We start from the raw sequence: 22,358 nt of genomic DNA, 5'->3' as shown, positions 1-22,358 counted from the left end.
TTTAAACATAAGGGTCAGCATGAGGCATGGGAAGCTCAGGGGAAGAGAAAGGGGAAACACCAAGAATTTCAGTCCTTAGTGTAATGACAGTCCAAGGTTTTCCAACTTGAGGGAATTCCCAAGGATGATGGTCCCAAAGGGTGACCAACCATCCCAGTTTGCCAGGACAGCCCTGTATCACAGGCAACTCCTTAGTGCCAGATGAACCTGGGCGTTAGTTCCCCTAGAAGCCATGCTCTATCCTGCACGCGCAAGCAAGTGAGCGCAGGTGCACGCATGCGCGCACACGGAGCTTTGGCTACATTTATGAGGTAACTGAGAATGGACTTTTTTTTAAGTTTTTAATTTTAATTCCAGTGTAATTCACACACAGTGTTATATTAGTTGCAAGTGTACAATATGGTGATTCAACACTTCCATACATGACTCAGTGCTCATCATGATAAGTGTGCTCTTAATCCCCTTAAATTCAAGGGGATTACCTGTTTCTCCTATCTCCCCCTCCCCGTAACCATCAGTGTGTTCTCTATAATTAATACTCTGCTTCTTGGTTTCTCTCTCTCACTCTTTTTTCCCCTTTGCTCATTTGTTTTGTTTCTTAAATTCTACATATGAGTGAAATCATATGTATTTGTCTTTCTCTGACTGGCTTATTTCACTTAGCGTAATATTCTCTGGCTCCACCCATGTTGTTGTAAATGGCAAGATCTCTTTCTTTTTTATGGCTGAGTAGTATTCCGTTGTATATATTTACCACATCTTCTTTATCCATTCATCTGTCAGTGGGCACTTGGACTGCTTCCAGAATTTGGCTATTGTAAATAATTCAGTAAACACAGGGTGCACATATCTTTTTTAATTACTGTTTTCATATTCTTTGGGTAAATACCCAGTAGTGTGATTACTAGATCATAGAATAGTTCTATTTTTAATTTTTTGAGGACCCTCCATACTATTTTTCACAGTGCCTGCAACAGTTTGCATTCGTGCACAAGGGTTCCTTTTTCTCCACATCCTCGCCAACACCTGTTGTTTCCAGTGTTGTTAATTTTAGCCATTCTGACTGGTATGAGGTGATATCTCATTGTAGTTTTGATTTGCATTTCCCTGATGATGAGTGATGTTGAGCATCTTTTCGTGTGTCTATTGGCCATCTGTATGTCTTCTTTGGAGAAATGTCTATTTATGTCTTCTGACCATTTTTAATTTTTTAAAATTTTTATTTATTTATTTATTTATTTATTTTTAGATTTTTATTTTTTTATTTATTCATTTTGAGAGTGAGAAAGAGAGAGCAGGAGCAGGGCAGAGAGGCAGAGGGAGAAGCAGACTCCCGACTGAACCAGGAGCCCAATGTGGGGCTTGATCCCAGGACCTGGAGATCATGACCTGAGCTGAAGGCAGATGCTTAACCATCTGAGCCACCTGGACACCCCTATTTATTTATTTTTTTAAAGATTTTATTTATTTATTTGAGTGAAAGAGAGAGAGAGAGGAGAGAGAGCATGAGTGTGGGGGAGGGGGGGAGGGAGAATCAGATTCCAGGCTGGGCAGGGATCCTGATTCGGGGCTCAATCTCAGGACCCAGAGATCATGACCTGAGCCAAAGGCAGACGCTTCATTGACTGAGCCACCCAGGCGCCCCTTTTTTTATTGGATTATTTGGCTTTTTGGTGTTGTTTTATGTGTTCTTTATATATTTTGGGATTCATCTTTCATTAGATACTTCTCCAGTGGACAGTTTGGTGAAACACCATTAATGAATGAGTACTTTTATGAAAAATAGAAAGCAGTTCTGCTCTGGGCAAATGCAGCTTGACCATAGCTTGGTATCACACTGTGTAGAAGGCACCTTCTAGCAGACACAGCCCCCAGCCAGAGTACGCAGCTTGGCCAGCAGAGCCATGGCTGCCTTTCGGGTCCCAGTCCTTTGTGCAGTGCACAAACCACACATACATACTAACCCACACATGCCTATGTTCCAGATGTCTCTAACATCAACAATGCCAGAATAAAGAAAACACTTTCTTATTCATTGAACTATATATTTTTGCCTAGAAACTCTGCCATGTGTGTGAAATCCAAAATAGACACTGGATTTTTTTTTTTTATTTTCACATGTAGAATAAGGACCTGCTAGAAACAGATGGAAAATAAATAAATTAAAAGACACCTGGGTATGGTAGCCAAGGATGAGGCTGGAGGTAGAACTCGGCCCTTGCATTCTGCTGCTCCAACTCCAGAGAGGAGGAAGCCTCCACCAGGCACACTCATGGAGCCTACCTCTTTCTTTTCAGCAGACTCTTTAGTCATGCTCCATGCTGGAAGGGTCATCTTTTCAGAACTTCACCACATCTTCAGGATGGCCACGGCCTCCTTCTCCCTCACTCCTCCTTCCAAGTCTCAGATAAAATGTACATTAGACTTTTAAAATATATTTTCTATGTTTCTTATCTTCCCTTCTGCATTTTCCATCTTTAAAAAAATTTTTTTAAGTTTTTATTTATTTAAGTAATCTCTACACCTTGTGTGGGGCTCAAACTCACAACCCCAAAATCCAGAGTTGCATGCTCCTCCAACTGAGCCAGCCAGGTGCCCCTGCATTTTCCATCTTTTTATCTCTTGGAGTGATGCTCTGAATAATTTCTTCAGAGCTATCTTCCAATTCTCTAATCCTGTCTTCAGTCGTATTTCTTTTGCTGTTAAACTTATCCATTGAGGTTAGTAGGTACGTGTGTGTGTTTTGGTTATTGCATTTTTTTTCCCTAGAAGTTCCACTTAGTTTTGGGAAGACTCTATCACTGGCTATAATTTCCTGTTCCCGAAGTTGTCAACAAAGCTGCCTTGTTGATCTACCTTGTTGAATTATTTGAGACCTATATTGAAAGTACCTTCCTTCAAGAAGTATTTGTGTTTGCTTTTGTGATGTGTATATGGGCACAAGAGTCTCAGAACACCTTAAACCGAGTTCAAGGATTGATAGTCCCTGACCCAGACCATTGGCAATGACTACCATAATAAAGAAATAAACCAGGAAAATCAACACACACACATATTTATATGGAAAATGTGAGTGCAGGGCTGTCTGAGGTTGTCACTGGGGTGCCAGGTGCCAGGATGAACTTAATATCTTCTAGGTGGAAGCAGCAATCGTGTCAGCAAGAGCAGGGAGAATAGTGAACTCCCGGGAAAATACAGACATGGTGGGAGCCTAGCAGAAAGCAGTCAAGACCATCCCAAACAGGAGGCAGAACAGCGTCAAGAGAAGTAAATAGTTGGAGCCCCTCAAGTTCTCACCTGATGAGTTACAACTACTCATGAGGCCTTCAAGGGCTCATGGAGTAGAAAGGTCAGCATCATAATGTGATGTAGAAGTCTCAGGTGAACTGGCAAATATGTCAGTCCATGGAAGGAAGGCTGTTTGCAAGTCAGGGGCAGGGGCTTAGATTTGGGAATTTTTTGTTTGAAGGACAATTCTTTGAAGGACCATTTCCTCTCTCTGTGCCTTGGTTTTTCCACCTGTGAGCAAGAGGTGGGAACACAAATATTTTGTGTTCCCACCAACAGTATACAACCGTTCCAGGCATCAGTTTCTTAATGACATCGCTTTCTCCTCAGGGCCATGGACAAAAGTTGTGAACGTGACAAAAGTCGTCCAAATATCAAAGGCCTTGGTGCCAGATAAACACCATGCCCTAGACATCATTCACATTTGCTGAACGTTCTTCAATTGTTGAAGTGTAGGAGCCATACTAAGGGTATAGTGGTGATATACCTCCTATCCCTGACTGGATTCCTGGACATCCTGGGTCCTAATTTTAATCTTTCCACTACCTGTGGATAAGTGATACACCTCTATGGCCCTCAGTTCCCCCATCTGTAATGTACAATGATTGAATTACAGGGTGCTTAACTATAACCAGTTCTGGGATTGTTTCTGAGACTACCTCTCCAGTAACTATTTTAATGGAATCTTCTGGAGTCAGAAACAACTTAAAAGCCAGAAAATGATGGAGTAATTGGGGGTCTTTGGCAGGATCTTAAATTGGAAGCCAAGTATCAGTCAGTCACAGGTGTTGGGTTGATTGGCTTAATATTTTTTAAACTCTTGAATTTGAATTGTTGTAATTACAGATACAGGAGAGCTTAATATAACAAGGGACTATGAAATGTCTGTGGCAATAAATTTGAAAACCTAGAAAAAACAGACTTCTTGAAAAATGCAAAATACCAAAAACAACACAGGAAAAAGTGGGAGATGGCTATGGAAGAGATTAGGGAGGTAATGAGATTTGATGTTGAAAAGGCATCAGGATGAAATGGCTGGGTAGCTGAATCTTACCTGACCTTTGAAATACACATGATCACAATGTGCCTCAAAATCTTGGCTACTCAAAGTGTGGTCCACAGCCCAGCAGCATCAGCATCACTGGCAGCTCATTGGAAATGCAGACTGATGATCCCCACCCCCAACCCTGACCTACTAAAGGAGACTCTGTGTTGTTTAAGAAGCACTAGGCTAGGGCAGTGGTTTTCAACCTTGGTTGAACATGGGAATTATCCGAGGAGTTTAAAAAAAATACTGGTATTTGAGTCCCATCCCCAGAGATTCTGACTTAATTAATCAGGTCCATGGCTTGAGCATCCGCATTTCATTCATTCATTCATTCATTCATTCATTTGTTGCCTTCTGTAACGGTCCTCTATTGGGAGTGGTTTTTGTTAAGTTTTTAAATTTAAATTCAATTAATTAACAGTTATATACTATATTTTTGGTTTCAGAGGTACAGGCCTGTGATTCATCAGTCTTACGTAACACCCAGTGCTCATTACATCCTGTGCCCTCCTTAATGTCCATCACCCAGTTACCCCATACCTCTACCTTCTACCCCTCCAGCAACCCTCAGTTTGTTTCCTATGATTAAGAGTCTCTTATGGTTTGTCTCCCTCTCTGGTTTCATCTTGTTTATTTTTTCCTCTCCTCTGTTTTGTTTCTTAAATTCCACATATCAGTGAGATCATATGGATAATTGTCTTTCTCTGATTGACTAATTTTGCTTAGCATAATGCCTACTAGTTCTATCCATGTCATTGCAAATGTCAAGATTTCTTTTTTGATGGCTGTATAATATTCCATCGTGTATATATACCACATCTTCTTTATCCATTCATCTGTTGATGGACATCTTGGCTCTTTTCATAGTTTGGCTATTGTGGACATTGCTGCTATAAACACTGGGGTGCAGGTGCCCCTTTGGATCACTACAACTGTATCTTTGGGGTAAATGCCCAGTAGTGCAATGGCTGGGTCCTAGGGTAGCTCTATTTTCAACTTTTTGAGGAACCTCCATACTGTTTTCCAGAGTGGCTGCACCAGCTTGCATTCCCATGGGCATCCATATTTTAAAATACGCCTCAGATGATTGAGAATCAGAGATTTAACCTGGGCCATAGAGAAACACGGAAAGCTGACAAAGAATGTACCCCCCAAATAAAAAAGAACTACAGACTAATCTCATTTATGATTAAAAATAAAATCCAGTGATGATAAAAAAATAATACTATAAGACCAAGCACAGTTTACTTCAGGAACATGAGCTGTAGTGTGCTGGTTTAACAACCAGCTCTCTGGGAAAGATTCAAAAAAAAAAAAATTTTCTGATTTGTAGCATTTGTCAATTCCCATGGTGTAAATACTCCCACCATGACTACATGTAAGCATAGTTAATTTTAAGCTAATTTTGCTTCTAGCAAAGAATGGTGCTAATTTTAAGCTACCAACGTGATCTCAACCGGCTTGAAAACTCCTGAAACTTAAACAGTTGGCTCTCACAAGCTGTCTCACGCCACTAGAGGTTGATTCAAAACTAGGAGAGCCACCAATGAATCTGTTCCATCAACACATTAGAGAGAGAAACCACCATATCATGCCACAAACACATTCGGGGGGGGGGTTGCCTTGGGGGGGCTTGATCTACACTTGGCAGGGGCATCACCCCTCCGTGTTGTCGCTCACCTGGCCCCTGCAGCCATGTGACTTTGAGACCCCCGCTTTGCTGCCCGCTCAGGCCTAGCCCACACTTGCTGGGGCCACTTTGCCCTGGGATCCTGGCAAGGCCTCAGCTTAATCGTGTCATTTGGGGGTGAATGACGAAGGTGTTGCCGTCTCCTCTTCATTTCTCTACAGGCGGAGTTGGCAGGGGAAAATGCGCTGCTTCCTTCATCTGGGGATATCCTGCCTCAGACGAGCTTGCCCTTTCTCAGCCCTGGAAGGAGTGGAAGAGAGAAGGCGGGGGCCTGCCTCCCGGGCCTGGGAAACGGGCTGGGCTTCCTGCCCCCGCACCGGTCAGGCCTGTGTTCCCGTGCCCTGTGGCTCACCTGCTCTGCCCTGCATTGCCTTACTTCCTTGACTTAAGCAGGCCAGTCCCTCCTTCGGGAACCATGAGCCTCTCCTATCTTTCCAGTAAATCCCCGTTTTGCTTTGATACCCACAGTCCATTTTCATTGCTACTGAACTATTCCTGAGCAACACCATTACTCTGACCCAAGGGGGCTGACTGGCACAGGAATCCAAATTGGTGTTCATCTGTGATGACGCATGTCACGTGTCAGCTGTGATGACAGTGACCAAACAAATCCATTTTCTGGGCGTTGTAACAGGATTCTGGGGCTGTGGGGTCATCGACAGCTACCAGATTCGCCAGCTCTTCAGGGTTGCTAAGGTTTCCGGGATTCCTAAAGAGCTCTGGGAACAATTGTGCAGGGTCATTGCCCCTCAGAGGCTATGTTCCTGGGACGACACCGTGGCAGCCTGGAAGCTCCCTCCTCCAGGCCCTTCTCTCTCCTCCTTGCAGGAATGGTGCCACCCACACCTTCTAGCAAGTGATAGTGAGAAATTGGGAGAGATAGTGCTACATAAGCTTGTTTATTCTTCGTGGAGTAGATTGTATGTATTTATTCACCTAACGAATAATTACTGAGCACCTATTATGGCCACTTTGTGCTGGGGACAGATGGATATAAACCTCTTCGCCCTATATTCTATCAGGGGAAGGGGAAATGGGCCAGAACAGCCCTAAAAGATAAAATAATAAGATGATTTTAGGTAGTCCTAAGTAACAAGCCTGTAGAGAAGCAGGGAGAATGGGAGAGAGCCACTTGAGCTCAGAAAGTCAGGGAAGGGCACTGGGAAGGGAAAGATCGGAGAGCTGGGCGGGAGGAAGAGCCAACCTGTGGAGAGGAGGAGGAGCTTTCCCGACGGAGGGAAGGACCACTGGAAAGGCCCCGGAGGTGGGCATGGGATTAGCACACCTGAGGCACCACAGGAGCCCAGTGTGGCTGCACACAATGAGGGGGGGCATCAGAGGGGTCAAACAAGGGCTGTGCATGCAAGGCTGGGACTAAGCACTCAGGGGTTGGGACTTTCATTCGCATGGAAATGGGAATGGGAAGTGTTAAGCAGGGAGGTTCCTACGATCCGATGGGTGATTTGGAGAGGTCACTGCGGCAGTGGTGTGGAGAATGGACCGTGCCGGGGCAATGCTGGGAGCAAGAGACAGGCAGGGAGGCTGCTGCTGAGGCAAAGCTGACCTTAGTCATCCGAAATCATTCCTCCAAGGCATCTCCACAGTCACAGCCTGCCACTGCAACCCAGAAACACGGCAATTATGTGCCAGAAAAAAAACCACATGTATTTATGCTCAAACAATAGTAATTACAGGGCACCTCCTCCTCGTGCCTTCCCTGTGAACTCCTGACTGCTCTAACAATGAACTCCTGCAAGCCAGCCATCCCCTTAGCCCAACTGCTCTGGCACGGTGGGATGCTTGAAGGCCTCAAGGCTCTGCCACCCACTGTATGCCCCCCACCCACGTGTGGTGGACTTCCACCACCAACTTGTTATTAGTGTCCAGGTGTAGGAGTCAGGTAGTTTTGGGGATGTAAGTTTCACATACTACAAATTATTGGATTACTTTGACATAATTTATTCATCTCAAATCCTCCATCATTCTGGAGGGATGTATTCACTCATTCCTTTGTCCATTTAATCACTCGTTCTGTCAACAGACATTGGTCGAATCCCCATGCTGGGTAGGAGCTAGAGATACTGAGCCAGAGGCAGCAATCCCACCCGCCAGTGGGGAGAGGTCATCTGCACCACACCCACCATGACTTATTATCATTTTAAAGTTTATTTATTTTTTTAGTAATCTCTACCCTCAATGTGGGGCTCGAACTCATGACCCCAAGATCAAGAGTGGCATGCTCTTCTGACTGAACCAGCCAGCCAGGCGCCCCGCCACCATGACTTGTTTTAAGCACAGTTAATTTTAAGCTAATTTTGCTTCTAGCCAAGAATGGTGCTAACTTTAAACTCTCAGATTTTATTGCAACTGGCTCTTCGTGAGGCACCAACACCAGCCAGGTTTTCAGACCACAGAACGAGATACTGCCTTTCTCTAGTAAGAGGAAGGAAATGAAAATTCACTTGTGTTGTGTATTTACTGTGTGCCAGGTTATACTGTTTGCAGGCTATGAGATGGCCCATGAGCTGCACAACTAAAACTGAAGCCAGCTCTCCCTGACTCAAATCTCCATGCTTTCTCCACTCCACGGCTTAAAGAAGTAGATCAAACTCAAATAGAAGGGAAGAACTTGGGTAGGTGCTCAGGCTCTCCTCAAAGAACAGTGTGCCCCATACAGATACGAAGGAAGTCACATGTCAGAGATGATAAAATCGCAACAACAACAAAAGAATCCCCCAAACACTAACAAAGGCAAAGAAAGAGACATCCTGGAAAAACCCAGCAAGCTGTTCCCGCCTCACAGAAGGAGTCATTCCTGAAAGGCGCTGGAGAAAGATTAGAAACTGGATAGGTTGTGGGGTAATTACTCATCTGAAGTGTTTGCTGAGAGGCGAGGTGGGCCGGATGCAGTGTACTCAGCATCCAGCTGCCTGGGGGAGGAGGGCGGGGGTGGAGGCTTCTCCCTGATTTCCAGCCAAAGTCAGCCAAGTGGTGCCCTCACCTCTGGGGTCAGGAAGAGGAGCCTTCTAGGTCCCTGCCTCTCAACCTTGGTATCTGTACCCATGCGTTTCTTGGCAGGCCAGAGAGTATAAGAAGCCACGTGAGAGAGAGGACAGATTTTTTAGGCATGTCTATTTTACTTAAAAATTTGAGCTATTTTTACTTAAACTTTGATAACAAATGTTAATGTCTGATGCAAGAGGGAGCCAGTCTTCCATGAAAATTTAAGAGAACACAAGTCTTTAAGGAAATTTCATGATTTCAGTGGGCCACTTCCAACTTTGTTCCCAGACTCCCGAAAATCTATGATCTTTGGTGGGAAATCCTGAGACATTCCATGCAGGTCTCAAACTTGTGTCAAATGAACCCCCATCTCCCAACCTCAAATCATTCTTAACCAACATTAACTGAACTCTCATCCTAGGCCAGATTCTCTGTCAGGCCCTGTTTAAGATTAATAAGATAGCGTTCATGTAGGAGGCCCTAAGATATGTCCACAGTAACCGTGATCTAATAATTTCATTATGCTAGAGTGGAGGCATGTGCAAAGTGTAATGGGCACTTGGAGGAGGAGTGATTAATTTTACCCGGGAGAGCAGCTATCGCAAGAGACTTTGCAAAGAAGCTGAGGGGGAAGGACTCTGCCTTCAGGCTGTCACCCATTCCTGACAGAGGAAACAGGGAGCCCCTGGAAGTGTGGGGTGCTTCGGGGAAGCAGGGAATTTACAGTGGCTCAGTGTAAAGAATGTGGGAGGCACCTGTCGGTGGTGAGTGTGGTAAATTATTGGATTCAGATCACACAGGCCTTGAGTGACATCCTGGGCGTCCTAGATTTTATTCTGGGGACAATGGAGGGCGGGCACTGAGAGGTTCAGAATTGGTGAGAAATATTATCAAACCTGTGTTTCAGAAAGTTAATGAAGGTGAAGAGGGGTTTGGAGGGAAGAGCTCTTATAGTTCGGGTTTCTGGAGGCAACCATTGACGTCTATCCTGAGCCCAGCCACTAGGGCAGCTCAGCCCTTTCCTGTCACAGTCTAATGACAGAGATTTGACACATCTGTGAAACCCAGTGACAGAGATTACAGCCATTGTGTGCTCACCCCATAGGATGAATGCCTAGATTGCTACATCACAATTTGGGGTAGCATTTTGATAAATGTATTTCAATATCATTAGTTTCTTCTCTGTAGTCCTCTGTGTTTTCTTTTATGTACTTACAAAAAATTATTCTGGGAAAGACTCCATGGACTTCACCAAACCACCAAAGGAGTTTACAGATCAAAGCCCTCAAACATTTGAAAATGTTAATAGACCATCTTCTTTCCTTTCTCTACATGTGGTAATTCTCTGATCAAGCATTTTTTTTTAAAGATTTTATTTATTTATTTGAGAGAGAGAGCAGGGCAAGGAGCAGAGGATGAGGAATAGGAAGACTCTGCCTAGTGCAGAGCCCAATGCAGGGCTCGATCCCACAACCCCGAAATCAGGACCCGAGCTGAAATCAAGAGTTGGACCCTCAACAGACGGAGTCACCCAGGCACACCCCCCTTTTTTTTAGATTTTATTTATTTTCAAGCAAGCATTTATCAAACATTTCTCACACACTCAGGGTTGTGTCAGAGGCCATTCTCCGGACATCTGGAACCAGGCTGCCTGGGCTGGAATCCTGACTCCGTCTTTTCTAGCTGTGTTACTTGGACAAAATTACTTGAATCTCCCAGTTTCCTCCTCTGTAAAAGGAGGAAAATAACAGCACTCATTCCATGGGGTTGTTGTGAGAATGAAAGCAGTTAATGTGTGCGAAGCATTACATGGTATCCAGCTCCACGGTGTGTTTATAGTATCATTCAGGAGGTACAGTAACCTCAGGTGAGACTACTTGAGAAGAGACCCACTATTTGGTGCAACTCTCATTACTTCGGTTACTTTTCCCTGAGTCCTCCTAAGAATGACCCAGAAAATTCTGCTAAAAAGTAGTAATAGAATCCCTTTAAAGTCCCTATTTATCTAACATTTTAGTAGATGTTTTAGTAGGACTTCCTCAAAAGTGGACTCTGAGGCAAAGGATTTGGGGCAAGTAGTATATTTGGGAACTGATCCCAGGAAGCAGAGGGAGAAAGTGGGGAAGTGAGCTGGGGGAGGGAGAAACATGCAGGTCACCTTGGAGGGCAGCTGGGCCTCAGTCCTGCCGGGACCCCTCTGGGAGGCTGTGTAGAACTCACCTCCAACTGTCCCAGCCTGGCTGACGGGGCTGGTGGATTTACCCTCATCTCTCTCTCTCTCTCTCTCTCTCTTTTTTTGTTTGGTGGGCAGCAAAGCAAATTTTATTGAGTGATAATATAGCGCTCCCAAAGAGGGAGGGGACTGGAAGGGGTTGCCCCTTAAATGTGAATTTATTTATTTTTTGTTATTTTTTATTTTTTAAGTAGGCTTCCATGCCGAGCGTGGAGTCCAAGGTGGGGCTTGAACCCATGACCCTGAGATCAAGACCTGAGCTGAAATCAAGAGTTGGCCGCCTAACTGACAGAATCACCCCAGCACCCCTTATCCTGATCTCTTGAGGGCTATCCTGGGGGTGCAACTCCCCAGCACTGCTGGCCAGTCTTGGTTGTGGGCCCAGCACACTGCCCGTGGCAGAAAAAGGCCGCAAGCATGGGGACACGGGTGCCTGAGGGAGGAAGCCAGTGTGCTGAAGGATTGTCGGCTGACAATTTCTGCTGCAGCAGGATGGGCGAGTTCAACACACCTGGCCGCAGTAAGCCAAAGAAGATGCAACACATTTTCCCTTTGACTTTATTTGATTAAAAATGCGATTGAAAGAACCTGGACTTTCAACTTCTACCCCCACACCCCCACACTTGTCACAGTCTGTGATTTTCTCGGGTGGTTCCTGTAGCAACGTAGGTGTGATTCAGTCTTTAAGAGTGTGTTTATCAGAAATTCTCACCACCCACTCTTCCAAGTCCACACATTATTATGGGTAGACTTTTCAGTGATTTGAGGGGGGGCAGTGTCAGAAGATATACATTATTCTGGTACCTGCTTATTAACAAAGAATACTGAGTTCTGGAGTGTTTCTCTTTAGGTGTTTGTTAAACAAACACCAGGACTTGCACTGCAAAATCTTAGGGCTGTTAGATTCATCTGGTTAGATTTCAGTATAAATAGAGCCACGGGAACTTGCAATTCTTTGAATACATGAATGACTGTCATCGTGTTAACTTCCATAAAAAGCAGTTACATCTGCTCAGTTTCCAGGTGAGAGTGTGTGGATTCTGGAGAGGACATTTATCATCATTATTTAGAAAATGTATTTGACGGTAAAGAAAATGCAGAAATCTTCACGCTCTGAGTACAATAACATGTAAATTATGTAAGTTTATAGACAAGAACAGGAAGGTAAAATGGGGAAATGAATATTGTTTTGCCAATACAGTCAGTTTTCTTCTAAAAACAGAAGAGAGTGACATGAAATTTTTAGCGTGCTTTTAGTTAGCCTTGGCAACTTTTCCAGGCTTAGACCAAGCTACTGAAGAATTTTCCCCAGATTTTCTGCCACCCATTTGTGTTTCTTCTAAAAGTAGGCAAAAAAAGGGGGGGGGGCAGGGTTAGTAAGAGAAGCACTGTGAACATGGATGAACTTCAAAAACAGTATGCTAAGGAAGCTAGACACAAAAGACCACCTATTGTATGATCCCATTTATATGAAATTTCTAAAAAAAAAAAAGCAAAACTACATATATATAGAAAGCAGATCAGTGGTTACCTAGTGGTGGCTGGGAACAGGGATTGAATCTAAATGGGCATGGGACAAGTTTTCAGGGTGATGGAATTGTCCTAAAATTGGATTATGGTGATGGTTGCATAACTGTAAATGTAGTAAAACCCCTCAAACTATGAGTTTTATGATATGTAAATTATACAATAAAACTGTTAGATACACTGCCACAATGTTTCTCAAAGGAAATGTCAGCAAAAACAATTTCTGGTTACTATGGGATAGAAAGGCTCCTTCCTTTGCAGATAACCTCCAGCAGCCCCCACAAATAAACTTCTCCAAACACACAGTATAGGGACTGTAGGGGAAAACTGCACTTGCTTTGCAAAGGGTCTTCAAGACAAGCCTCCTGACCTCCCTTCTAACAGACTGTCCTCCAGCCACATCTCCCTCCCACCCCTGCCATGCAGGCTAGAGCCACACTGTCCAGGAGAAATACAGAAGGGGGCCACACATCTGTACTTCTGAGTTTTCTAGTAGACACAGTAGAATGTAAAAAGGAATAGGTGAAATTAATTTCAAGATTTTCTTTAACTTGATATGTCAAAATATTATTTCAGCATGTAATTGATATAATAAATTTACTGATGAGATGTTTTACATTCTTTTTTTTTTAAAGATTTTATTCATTTATTTGTCAGAAAGCATGAGCAGGGGGAGTAGCAGGCCGAGGGAGAAGCAAGCTCCCCGCTTAGCAAGGAACCCGGTGCGGGACTTGATCCCAGGACCCTGGAACCATAACCTGAGCCGAAGGCAGACGCTTAACCGACTGAGCCACCCAGGCGCCCCAATCTTTTTTTTTTTTTAAGTACATTCTTTTTTTCATGCTAAATCCTCAAAAGCTGATGTGAGTCTCACACTTACAGCACATCCCAATTCAGAGTGGCTACATTTTCAAGTGCCTGGAAGCCACAGGTGGACAGCGCGGGCCTAGAGGCATCCAGCTATTGACGATTATCCAAAGACTTCAGATTAGTTGTAAAGAGGGAACAGTTTCATGCAATCATCCACCGCTAATTAAAAAAAAACATGTAGGGCGCCTGGGTGGCTCAGTCGCTTAAGCGTCTACCTTCGGCTCAGGTCATGATCCTGGGGTCCTGGGATTGAGTCCTGCATCGGGCTCCCTGCTCTGCGGGGAGCCTGCTTCTCCCTCTCCTCCCCACTTGTGCTCTCTCTATCTCTGTCTCTCTCTCAAATAAAATCTAAAAAAAAATTTTTTTAAATAAAAAGATATGTAAAGGTATATGTTGAATTGTTCTGTGAAAGCACACTGATCTCTGTGCTCCTTGCTTTTTATTAAATTAATTTTTCACATGATCCTGAAGAATTTTTTAATGTACTCAATGGGTTTCATTTTTAGGTCTTGGCGGTTATGTCCCTATGGTCCACACAGACAGCCATGTTTGAAATTAACATTGCAGAGCCATTCGGAGACCAGGAATCGAAACAATAGTTTAGTTGAGATGAAAGGTTATGTCCTTTATCAGAAAACTGCGTCCCATCCTCACAAAGAACAGCTGTGATGATCTACAGGAATAGGTCTGTCTGGTTGTGAGAATTATTGACCTACAGCCACCAGCAGCCATCTAGAAATTCTGGCATCGCAGATAAAGACCTACAGCTTGGGAGAGTCTCAGGTGGGCTTGTTTTGTAGGGTTTGACTGAGGATAGGATAGAGGTTGTCTACTTTGGGATAATACAACCATATGAAGTACTGTCAAGATTCTTATTCTCCAGATGCATCCACGTGTTGCTTCGATGATCTGCTGTCTCAATCACAGAGAATCTGATTTATCCCACAGTATTTGCTGTTCAACTTTCACACTTGTAGCTTGACCACTCAGCCTTCTTGTGGAACTAAAACTGTCCAGCTGGAGCACCTGGAAATATATTTCTTTCTTCTGAAACACTCCATTGTCTCAGTAGACCCACAAATCCAAATGAAAAAGCAACCTCATAAAATCAGCAGGAAGGAAGGCAGGTGATTGAGTTCTCCGTTCTTGTTGATTGTTCTTGGAAATCCCCTTTGCTCATGGCGACCTTTTCTTTTACTCTTCCAGTCCTGTGGGTTAAAATCTTGCCCTTGGGACTCAGGCGTCTCTATTGGCCCCAACTGCTTTCATCCCTGCCTCCTCTTCATTTCCCCCCGTACAGATAGACCCATAGCCAGGGAAGGTGGTGTTCTTAGAGCTTTGGTGTTATTAGGGGCATTGGTCCCTGGTGATATCTCACACAAATGTTGGGATGGAATAGAAGATTTTACCTTGGGCTTCAGCCTTGGTCCCTGCAATTAATCTAGACCACCTTCGCTTCATGAGTCTGCTTTACCCACTTTGTTCTCTGACTCTGGAGCCTCGGTTCAGGCTTCTCAGGCCTCCATGCTGTTTTGGGTATTTATTTGTCTCTGTCTCAACCCCCAGCCTTTTCCTATTCACACATTCTGCCTCCAGCCCCCAGCACTGAGACCGGGAAGAAGAAATACTTCCACATCCAGAATCAGCCAGACAACTCCTTCCCCAGCCACCAACAGATCCTGACCTCTATTAGCGGTCAACTCCAAGACTTAATTAACTTTGTTACCAGTGGTCAGAACTGAGCTCCCACACCTCAGCTTCCAGGACAGCTCCCCTTCCCATTAGTGGCAGCTTCCCTTTTTATTATTCAGCAAAGGAGCCCCTTTTACTTTCTTTATGTTAAAGAAAAACAAACTACCATCCTGCTCCTTGATGCATGTCTTAGTTTAGGTTCTCTGCAAAACAAAAGCTCAGAGAGACTTGGGTCTTGGGTCCAGGTAGCCTTTTTGGGAGGGGAGCCTGGGATGCTGGAAAGAGGAGGAAGAAGCCAGTGAGGGCTGTGTTAATCCACTGGTTATCGCTGTGGGTGACTGGGCTCACTCTTCCTGGGGACCCTCTGAGGAACTGGTAGAGAATACACCCCCAGAATTGTGCCTCTGAAGAACCAGAGACTGGGGCCTCGTTCCACTGAGTTTGCAACCCTCCAATGGTCGAGGGCTGCCCTGGGAGTGTTAACTGCCCCCTCTACTCGGGGCTGCCTGTGTAAGGGCGAAGGGGACTACCGAAGCTTGAAACGAACCCTGCGGTGAAGAAGTTGAGGGACTCCACCAGCACTTGAAGCGGGCACTGCCTGTGTGTGTGGAGAATGTCCACCCTGGCGGCAGCTGGAATCCCAGAGGGGCTGGCAGTGGGAGCACAGAGAGCATCAGCTACTATTCACGAATTGTAATGGAAAGCTATCCTCCTCACCACCCCCTCAAGAAACAAAAACAAAGTATACTGAAATGGAAATATCCCTAAGACCTAACATAACCTCTACAGCTGTTTCTTTTTTTTTTTTTTTTTAAGATTTTATTTATTTGAGAGTGAGAGACAGAGATAGCAAGTAAGAACACTGAGCCGGGAGAAGAGGGAGAAGCAGGCTCCCCACTGAGCAGGGAGCCCGATGCGGGGCTCGATCCCAGGACCCTGGGATCATGACCTGAGCCGAAGGCAGCCGCTTAACCGACTGAGCCACCCAGGCGCCCTCTACAGCTGTTTCTTCAAGTCCAAGAAGAGGGGATGGTCAAAGACAGCCGGCTTCTGTGCGGTCAGGTCAGGGCCAACGCAAGGGACCCTTTCACTGGAGTGCCTTGTCTCCCAGAGCCTGTGTGTTTCTATGTAGATGGGTTTCACCAGCTAAAGTCAGATGAAAAAGATGATCATCCCCAGTCCTGTTGTCACCCTTCGTCAGAGTCTTCAAGGAAGCTGACTCAGAGGTGTGTAGGGCTTGGGGATAGAACGTTTCCCCTCCTGTGCAATCTGAGGCTTCAGGAACATTGAAAGTCAGGCTGTGAATTGCTAACTATGGGATTCCCAAAGCATCAAGGTCGTTCTAAACAGAGAGACAATCTGGGTCATGGAATAGGATAACCCAGGGGATCTGGGACTCTTCTTGGAGGTTCATGATGTGGTTGGCCTTTGAAATAAGGATTGGGTATACTCCTAGATATTACCGTGCATGATAGCTACCATTTGTTGTACTCAGAACAGGTACACAAACCTTTTTTACATTAGCTTATTTAATACACAACAGCAAAGTAGATCTATTATCACCACTTGACAAATAAGGCAATCATGGCTCCCAGAGGTTAAAGACTCAGGGTTGTACAGCTTCAAAAGGAGCAGATCTGGGATTCTAAACTAGTTCATGGGCAAAGACAGAAATACGGCCCCTGTTACGATTATATATACACCTTTTTATAGATCCAAGAAGACAGGCAACCTAATGGGCCAGCCTGTACCTCTATAAAATAGAATAGCAAACGGTTCACAGCCCAGTCTTTGGGGTCAGATGATGTCTTTTAAGACCATCAGGGAATAGAATTAGATACAAAATTATCTCCACGTCTTCCTTACAGCCTGTGATTAAATAGACTTTTAAAAATATATATATTTTAAATCACAGTAGATTCTATGTGCACGAGTATGTTTTGTCCTAGATATCTGTCATGGGAAACTAAATGTTTTCCAGAAAAAAGTAACACATTTTTGAAACAAAAATGATACCATGTATCCTTCTACAAGACGCATTTGTGTCCTTATTCCAGAAATCTGCTTATTCTCTGGGTCACACATTTATATTTGGCAGCAAATTTCAGAAGTTGGCATGAATGAGCTTCCTTGGGCAAGTGTGGAAGGAAGAGCTTGTGTGCACACCCAGCAGAAATGAAACTGCTGGCTTGATGGGTTTGCAGGTCTTCCTACAACACGGAGAAACCATTTGAAAACCTACACTTGCCTCTGGGTGGCTGCAAGCTTTCTTTCTTGTTTTGTTTTTTTCTTGACGCTCTAGGTACGCATTTCTGTTGTGCTCTGTCCAGCTTCCCCATGAGCCTTCAGGAAGACATTTCTCATCAGCACTGCAGACAAGGAGTGAGCTGACACATAGTAGGTGCTTCATGGAGTCAGATTCTCAGGATTGAAAGGGACTTTAAAGGTCATGAGGCTGCAATGGACATCTGTGGCTTTGACCCATTCATTTTGCCGCAAAACTTCTCAAAAAAGGTCTCTCTATATTTGCTGTCTCCACTTGCCCACAACGCATATTTTCCTCAAACCTGTCCAGCCAGTCTCTGGTGCCCCCGCTCACTGAAATTGCTCTGGTTGAGGTTTCAGAGAGACCTCATATCCCTGAATTTGGTGGCGATGTCTCTATTCACCTGTTCCTCCTGCCACCCAGAAGCATTCAACACAGTGGACCACTCCTTTCAGTTTGAAATATTCTTTTTTTCTAACTTTTGTGAAACCACAGTCTCCTGGCTCCTCCCGCCTTACTAGCCTCTCCCTTCTTCATCCCTGTTATTGAATTCCCTGCCACTGATGCTTCTAGTTTTCGCCCATCCTAGGGCTCCCTCTACACCTTTTCTCTCGTGATAGTCCTACCAGGCTTCTGGCTTTTCATACTCTCTTTTACAGATGATTCTCAAATTTATACTCTGAACTCTAGACTCAAGTATTTAACCGCTTACTTAACTTTGCCTTTTGGATGACTGACGGACATTGCAAATTTAGGATGTGCAAAAATGGAACTCTTTTTTTAAAAGATTTTATTTATTTACTTGAGAGAGAGAGAGAGCGCACTAGAGAGTGAGAGCAAGCAGGAGTGGGGGGCAGAGATAGAAGCAGGCTCCCGGCTCAGCAGGGAGTCTGACGTGGGACTCAATCCCAGGACCCTGGGATCATGACCTGAGCCGAAGGCCGACGCTTAACCAACTGAGCCACCCAGGAACCCGCAAAAATGGAACTCTTGATGCTTTTACCCCCCAACCTTCTCTTCCCTGAGTCTTTCTCTTTTCATGTAACAGGACCACCATGAACCCGGTTGCTCAAGCCGAAAACTTCGAAGTCATATTTGATTTCTCTCTCTCTCATCTCCATATCTGGTGGCTCGGCAAGTCCTGTGGGCTTCCTCTCCTCAGTACATGTGCCAGATTCACCTACTCTCGGTTTTCTACTTGTCCATCTCTCATCTGAATGACTGCCATAGCCTGCTTCTGGTGTCCCTGCTTTCACTTCTGTCTTCCCCTAATCCATTCCCAGAGCAGAGCTTTTAAAAATGGAGGTCAGAGAATGTGGCTCACTGGTTTAAAACCATCTAGTGGCTTCCCATCACTCCGAGTAAATTCAAATTCCTTAACAAGACTTCTACGGCACCCATGACTTAGCCCAGGGGTTGGCAGACTTTTCTGTAAAAGCCTAGATAGTACATCTTTTAGGCTTTGTGAGCCATATGATCTGTGTGGCAACCACTCAGCTCTGCTGCTGTAACAAGATAGCAGCCATCTACAATATGATAAACGGATAAATGTGGCTGGGTTCCAATAAAACTTTATTTACAAAATCAGGCAATGGGCTGGATTTGGCATGTGGGTCAGTTTGCTGACCCCGGTCCAGTCCCTTGCTACCTTTCCAACTCCACCGCACACCACTCTGCCCTTCGCTGTGTCCTAGTCACACTGGCTGGGAAAGATAGCCCCCAGGGTGGCTGCCATCAGCTCCTTCTGTCACTGTATACTAATGTCAGTATAGTGTGACATACCTTGAATATGCTGGCGCGTGACGACTTTGGCCAATGGAATGTGGTAAAATTGATGTTCTAGGACTTCTGAGCTGAGGCCTTGGGAAGATTGGCAACTTCTGCTTCCTCTCTTGGAATCCAGCCACCACGCTGCGAGAAAACAAAGGCCCCAAGGAGAAGCCATGCGGAGGAGAAGTTCTGGGCCATAGTCGCCGATGAGCCCCCGGCCTGCAGCACCGACTGCCTGCTAGGGAGTGAGGCAGTCAGCTGAAATCACATGGAGCAGAGAACTGCCTAGGCGAGTCCAGCCATTTCAGAGAACCAGGAGAGAGAAAATGGTTATTACCTTAAGCTATTAAGTTTCGGCGCTTGGTTTTACAGCAATAGGTAACTGAAACCCTGGCCTTCTTTCTGTTCCTCAAACCCACTTAGGTCATTTCTCCATCAGTACCAGCTGTCCTCTCTGCCTGGCTCTTCACCTGGCTAATCCTTCTCATCATTCAGTTTGGCCCATAGCACCTCAGTATTTTTGTATGTTTGTTTTGGAAAGCTGCCCTTTCTTTACTTTAGGCTATGTGGCTGACCACCCTCCCTCCCACCCTTATCTGGACTCCAGGATCAGCTTGTAATGAAGGCCAAGCCAATCTGTAATTCCACTCCTCTCCACCCCTGACACACCCAGCCTCATTTATTGATTCAAGGATGGACATGTGACCCAAGTCGGTTCAGTAAGAGTCCATCCCAGGAATCACTGGTGAGGAGAGACTCTTGGTTGGGGTTGTTAAGCTGGTTTAACCCACACCTGGAGCTGCTGGTGCCCAACTGTCCAGCACAAGGGCAGGCCTGTCTGGAAATAGAGTCAGCCCAGAGGAGGGCAAGGTGGAGGGATGCAGAGATAGACTCCAGATTCAGCCATACTTGAAGCTGGAATTTCCTTGGACTTTTAAGTTACATAAATTGATACATCTCCCGCTCCACTATCACCCCTCTCTTCTTCTGTTAAAGCCAGTTCTAGCTGTGTTTCTGTCACTTGCTCTTAAAATACCATCAATTGCTTGACTCCCCGCCCCCCCATTTCCACCAAAGTTTAGGTGGAACCATATGAAATTGCTATTCTTGTAGGTCAAAAATAACTGAATATCAGTAATTTTATATAGCTAACTTATCTGAACACCTCCAGAGACAGGGAACTCACTACCTCTTGCTCCAGCTCAGTTAAAAATTGGACAGACTTAACAAACAGAAAATTCTTTTTTTTTAAGATTTATTTATTTATTTGAGAGAGAGCAAGAGCTCTTGAGTGCAGGGAGGGTCAGAGGGAGAGGGAGAGGGAGAGAGTCCTCAAGCCGACTCCCTGCTGAGCACAGAACCCAGCGTGAGGCTTGATCCCGGAACTCTGACTGAGATCATGACCTGAGCTGAAATCAAGAGTCAGCTGCTTAATGGACTGAGCCAGGCATCCCTAGAAAATCATTTTTCTAAGACTAAATTCATATTCCTGTTCCTTTCATAGACCTGGGAGCTCTCCTCTGAACATATTTTATGTCTAGAGTAGCACTTGACTGAAAAACTCCAGGACAGTCTCCCTTGGTGGAGGAAAAATGAGATTATTACCTCTTCATTCTAGACACAATACTTTTGGTCATGCAGCCTAAAACAGCTAAATCTTTTATAAAAATGTGATGTCTTAAGCCACGTCTTCTCCATCTTGCTCTAGTTTATTTCAGACTCAGTTCACGCCCTGATATTTAGCTCCAGTGAATTTCACTATGTTCTATTTCACTCACTGACCCTTCTTTTAAAAGCCAAGCTCCTGCCCCTGCCCTTTGGATCAAAGTGTTTATCAATTATTTTCTCTGTGGTTGTCATGATAACACAACATAATGAAAACTTAGTGCCGAGATCAGGATTGTGCAATCTAGGGTACCCCTGTCGGCATCATGTTCTCTGCAAGTTTGAGAAGCATGCCTTCTCTATTTTCATCTGAGTCATTACTATAGAGGTTGGAAAGGACAGAGCCGGGAATCAAGCCCAAAGGGATGTAGTATGCCTGGACAGTGACTCATTAGCCTTTAGGTTGGGTTGTCTGGTCCGTCACTACTTCTCTGACGTGGGCTAGCAACCACCCATGTTTCTCAGCTTGTCCACGGGAACTTGCCCAGTGCCAGCTAAGGCTGTTGTGCAAATGTATAAGGGGCTCCTCAAGACGGGGTATTCATTACCCCATTCTTGAGGTTAGGTGGAACAGTGCGTCATTTAGGATAGGCTACACAGTAATAAATAGACCCAAGGTTTAAATGGCTAAACACAATGGCATGTCATCTGTAGCTTAGGCAACAACAATTCAGGGTGCTCAGGTTGGTGGGAGCGCTCTCCTCCATGCAGCCTCTTGGGGATCTAGGTTCTCTCCACCTCCTGGATCTGCTCTTCTTCAGCTTCCCTGTCATCTGCATTCAGCCACAGAAGAGGAAGGAAAGAACATAAGGAAGCACACCGGGGAAGCTTTCGTGGAACAGGCCTGAAAATGACATATTCCTGCTGCTCAGTCAGCAGAGCCATACCTAGGCAGTGGTAGGTAGGAAAACGCTGTTGAGCGAAGTGCTTCAAGAACTGGAGAACGGACTCATTGAACAGGGAGTGGTCTCCGCGGTAGGCAGCTAACATTGCCATGACACAAAACTAATCACCCAAAACCTGACTGCACAGCAGACCTTTCAATACCAAGCTTCTGCCCCTTTCCACTGGGTCAAAGTCTTTGTCCAGTATTATCTCTGTAGTTGTCAGATATATGTCAACAACATAATGCAGATATAATGCAAATAACATAAAAATTGATGGCAAAGTGGAACCGTCGGTCTTGCAAGATCGGCAAGATTTCAAGAATAGGAAAGCAGTTTTGGGGACCTGCCCTGGTCATTTATTTGCAAAGCCATTGACAAATGAGGAAATGGCAGTGTTAGAGCGGAGACAACCAAGGACG

At 44.9% G+C, this 22,358-nt stretch overlaps 1 protein-coding gene across 4 annotated transcripts in view; it reads left to right on the top strand.

Moving 5' to 3' along the window:
* METTL6 (methyltransferase 6, tRNA N3-cytidine) overlaps window positions 1–13,551 on the top strand; it is a 36,581-nt gene extending 23,030 nt beyond the window's left edge. For 3 of the 4 annotated variants that reach the window (XR_015768878.1, XR_015768877.1, XR_015768879.1), the window contains exon 8: window positions 11,454–13,551. The gene's annotated coding sequence lies outside the window, so the exon portion shown is untranslated. Of the gene's footprint in view, window positions 1–6,187; window positions 6,820–11,453 lie in introns of those variants that run through there. The other variant, XR_003608447.2, reaches the window with a different exon arrangement.
* The last annotated feature ends 8,807 nt before the right edge of the window (window positions 13,552–22,358 follow it).

The sequence above is a fragment of the Eumetopias jubatus genome, unplaced genomic scaffold (assembly GCF_037043125.1).
Source record: "Eumetopias jubatus isolate StellerSeaLion01/CBP00866 unplaced genomic scaffold, mEumJub1_p1.0 scaffold_1, whole genome shotgun sequence".
Classification (NCBI taxonomy): Eukaryota; Metazoa; Chordata; class Mammalia; order Carnivora; family Otariidae; genus Eumetopias; species Eumetopias jubatus.
The sequence above is the reverse complement of the archived record's forward strand: the minus strand, read 5'-3'. Positions and strand labels throughout refer to the sequence as shown.